The sequence below is a fragment of the Rhinopithecus bieti genome, unplaced genomic scaffold (assembly GCF_001698545.2).
Source record: "Rhinopithecus bieti isolate Rb0 unplaced genomic scaffold, ASM169854v2 scaffold_3912, whole genome shotgun sequence".
Classification (NCBI taxonomy): domain Eukaryota; kingdom Metazoa; phylum Chordata; class Mammalia; order Primates; family Cercopithecidae; genus Rhinopithecus; species Rhinopithecus bieti.
Window position 1 is genome coordinate 617184 of NW_016804439.1, and position 4446 is coordinate 621629.

Sequence of the window (4446 nt, forward strand, 5' to 3'; positions counted from 1 at the left end):
ATCAGTATATTGTGTTCAATGGCATTTGTTCTACTATCTCTCCCTTAAGTCAAGCTAAACAAGGTGATAATATTAAGGGAGCTACCCTTCATAGAGCTCTTACCACCAGGCACTATACATATGATTTTTTAATATGCATTATCCCATTTATTCCTGACAATAAATGTGTGACATCTCCATTTAGCAATGAGGAAAGTAAGACACAGAGAGGTAAAGTTACACATAGAGCGAAGACCGAGAAAAGAAATTACTCCAAAGCCTGTGCTGCTAAGCCTTCATCATATTGCCTGCATTCCACTGCTTTTCAATTTCCTGTGGCATTAATAATGACAGTGAGAGCAGCAAGAATGGGACAAAAGAATAAGGAAAGAGTATTAATGAGGACTAGATTTGATTCATGTAACAGAGAACTTAAAACTGATTTTTAAAGACAAATATATTTATATCTCATATGAAAGAAATGCAGAATTAAGCAGTTCAGGGCTGGTATGTCAGCTTTCCACTGGCCAGCAACCATTCTCCCACCTTGCTGTTCCACTATGCTTATTAGCATGTTGCTTCATGTCTCAAAATGACTGCTTTGGCTCCAGCCAGGGAGCACGTAGTAGAAAAAGACAATGGCAAATGGCACCCCCACTGTCTTCTAAGAAGCTTCCTGGAAGCTTCTGAATAGCATATCCACTTACATCTCATTGTTCACAACTAAAACACATAAGCACGTCTAGCTATATGGAAATACTGGGAGATGTAGTCTTTATTTACAAAGTCATGTAGATAATTTAAAACTGGTTTTTCTTACTGAGAAAATATAAAATAATATATTTGGCGAAGGCAAATGGCAAGATATGATTTGAATAATGACCAGATATAGAGGTAAAAGAAAGGGAGGAGCCAAATAAAGAGGCTTCAAATGTTCAGATTCTTGCTGATAAGAGGGAGAGCATGTAATGCTTTTAGCAGCAGTAGGGTAGAAAACAGGAGGAGAAACAAACTGGAGCAAGAGTACACAGGGAAGATAAATGCAACTGTAGAATTACAGTATGGTGGCTGAATTATGAATGGAAATTAAACAAATCATTATTACAATGGGGTTTTTCATCACTGTTACCGTAGAAATATGATTCTGAATCCTTTTGCAGCTTGTAAATATTAAGCATCCAAATTAAAAGTATTTTTTTCCATAGGAGCACATTTTGAAAATACAAGTCATTCAAAGCAATCATAAACACCCCAAACATTGTTCTTCAGGCTTATTGATCATCGCACTTAAAATAACATTTTAGTTCTTTAATAGATATTGAGAAGATTTCATTTTGAAAAGAAGAAAACTGAGCATTCTTAGAATCTAAACTAGCCAATCCCAGAGTGAGTCACTGAGGTCAGTAAAACAAACAGCCTTTAGCCCAAACCCAAGGAAAAGACTTTCAAGGAGACCAAGTCGGGTAACATGAGCATGGAGTGATTAACCTGCTTATTTGTCAGCTGAGATTCCATGTGTTTTGCTCATCTCATCAGCATAGAGAAATTAGCCTACTAGAGATTGGCCTTTGGCCAGATGTACAGGACATTGTTGTCTGCAGTAGATGCAGAAAATATAAAAATGCTGTCAGATCTTTCCCTACCTTCAAGTCAAGAAGCTTTTCCAGGACAGGGTCATGTCTTCCTCATCTTTGCTTCCCAGCTGCTTGGCATATCATCTGTCACAGAGCAACTTCTCAGTATACGTTGAAAAATATTTCTGAAGTGTTCTGCTCCAATCAGAATTTTGCCTTGCCTCAAGGATCTGAATAGCATCATATCAGCATTTGTATTCCTGGACCTGAAAGAGAAGAAAATGTAAAGTTCTTCAGATCCTACCTATTGAGACACAGCCATCCTTGTGTCATCTCTGTACTGAAGAACTCTCCAGCTGCATCAACCTTTCCATATGCTAAATGCCTTAATCTTAATGCAACTTTGGACCACGTAAGGTGTTCTCTGATTTACTGGTTCTAACACAAGGTCAATGACACAGTGGCTGTGAAATAAGTTGTGAGAAGAAAGGGTTTTCCAGCTAGCCCTGGGAGTCAAATGTAGTTCAAACACTGTTACCTCTAATGTAGCCTGATGTCTCCAGGAACGGGAAAAAAAACATGAAGAGCTACTCCTCTGACAGTTTCATGTTGATTGTTCTCCATTTGTTAGTTTTGTCTCATTGTCTGAACTGTAAACTAGAAAATTTGGATAATTCTCTACATAATACTCCATTTTATTGATAATTTATAAGTAAATTATTTAAATATGTTTTAAAATGTATGATTTTTACATATAAGTAATCCTTTTTACTTTCATGTACATTGAAGGCAATCTCTATACAGGAACATACAGAGCAACCATGTTCTTATTAACAGCTGTGCACTATTTTGGGGACATATGTACATATAGACACATATGCACAAATACATATATATGTATATATGCCATAACTTAAACAATTTCCTATTGATAGACATATTATTTTGATTTCACATGAACTCAAAATGGAACTCAAATAATTCCGCAATTATCCTTTTACAAATATACTTTTGTGTGAAGTGGCACTGTAGGATCAACAAATAAGCACATTTTAAATTTCTATATTCTTGCCCAATTTCTTACCAAACCTGTGGTACCCATTTCTAGTCCATTCAACAGTGTGGAGGGAGCCTTGTTCCATACTTTCTTCTATTCTTTATTTAGACAGTACCACAGGTAAAACATTGTAGTATCTCAATGTTTTAATTTGCATTCTTTGACTACAGAAATTGAGCAAACACTCAGGTGTTAAGTGTTTTAAGTTCATTTGAGCTGCTATAACAATTTATGAGAGACTAGATGGTTTATAAGCAATCAAAATCTATTTCTTACAATTCTAGAGATTGAAAGTCTAAGATCACGCAGCCAGCATGGTTGGGTTCTGGTGATGGCTGACTCTGGTTCATACATGGTTCTCTGAAGTGGGATTTTGAGAGCTACAGACACTTAATACCACTAAGTAGTTTCTACAGCAAAGGAGCACTATGGTTTCAAAATACTGTAGGGAGAAGTCCATGTATGAAACTGGAAGCCTCCTGGGTATCAATGCTTAACTTCCAAGAGTTGCTAGAACCTCTGCAGAAACCGAACTACAATTTGCTATGACCTTCGTTGTTTTTTTTTTTTTCTGCAGTGAACCAGGTCATGCAGCCTAACAGACTTCCCAGCAAAAGATCTTGAACTTTTGGAGTATTATTCCCAAGTATTTTGTACTGTGAGCTAGAATTTTAAATTATATTTTATAATAATTTATTTCTGATATAAGAGAATGCTATTGGTTTTACACGTTAATCTTGTATCTCCATTAAAATCTATTTCTAGTGGCTTTTCCACGTCATCTATAATAAAATGTTATTTTATCAACTTATTAAAACTAGTTAATTTTCATGTCATATGTGATAAAAATCTATTTCTTCCTTATATAGCTTATTGCTTTTTCTTCCCTTTTTATGTTGACTGGAAGTACCAGGAAGATATTGAATACTAATCATGGCATGTGTATACAAACTAAAAGGAAGGATTATATTAAATTATCCAAATAAATAATTTGACCTTTAAATCTGTTTGCTATTGTGAATGTACATCTACTTTCTAGGAGCGCCAAAGGACAAACTTCGCTGACTCCATGCATAGCAGCACCAGAATGCAAAGCTCCAGCACCATGGAGTTTCAAAAATTCACTTCCCACTACTCCTTTGACCAGAGACTCCTGTGGGACTTTTCTAGCAGGACTACACACAAAATAAACAGAGCTCCAGCCCGAGGCTCTTTAGTCTACCACATAAAACCAGGAAGGAGTGTTTCTACCTCTTCTATGGAAATTCACGACAGCCATCAGTTGCACCATTGCAATTGGGTACTTCCTACTGGATGCAACACATAGTATTAATACGTGCCAAGCCATGTATGTTGGTTGGCACTGTGGAAAACATGCAGTCCAGTAAGACATGATTCTAACACGTAAATGTTAATCACCCTTTAGAAGTAATAACCCATGTAATGGCAGGTATACTAACACTTTACATGTTTTTCTCATTTAATTCTCAAAACAATATTTTATGCCCACTTTACAATAAAGAGGGTAAACCTGACTTGTCTTCTACCTGTGAGTGATATTATGCAGATATCTGATGGCTTTCAATTACATCCTTTGAATACAATTTTTAACATTTGAAAGTGTTTATAATCTTCTCTTTATTCCATGTGCTCTGAAATTTCATAGTAATGTACATGTATATTTTTCCCTTCTTCGCAGGGGGTGACATTCATTCTCTTGAATACTCAGGTAATTTTCTCAGGCTGGAAACTCATGTCTTTGGTTCTCGAAATAAAAGTTAATTATTGTCTTGACGATTTTGTACCTTATTTCCTCCTCAGTCTTTCTGAAACTCT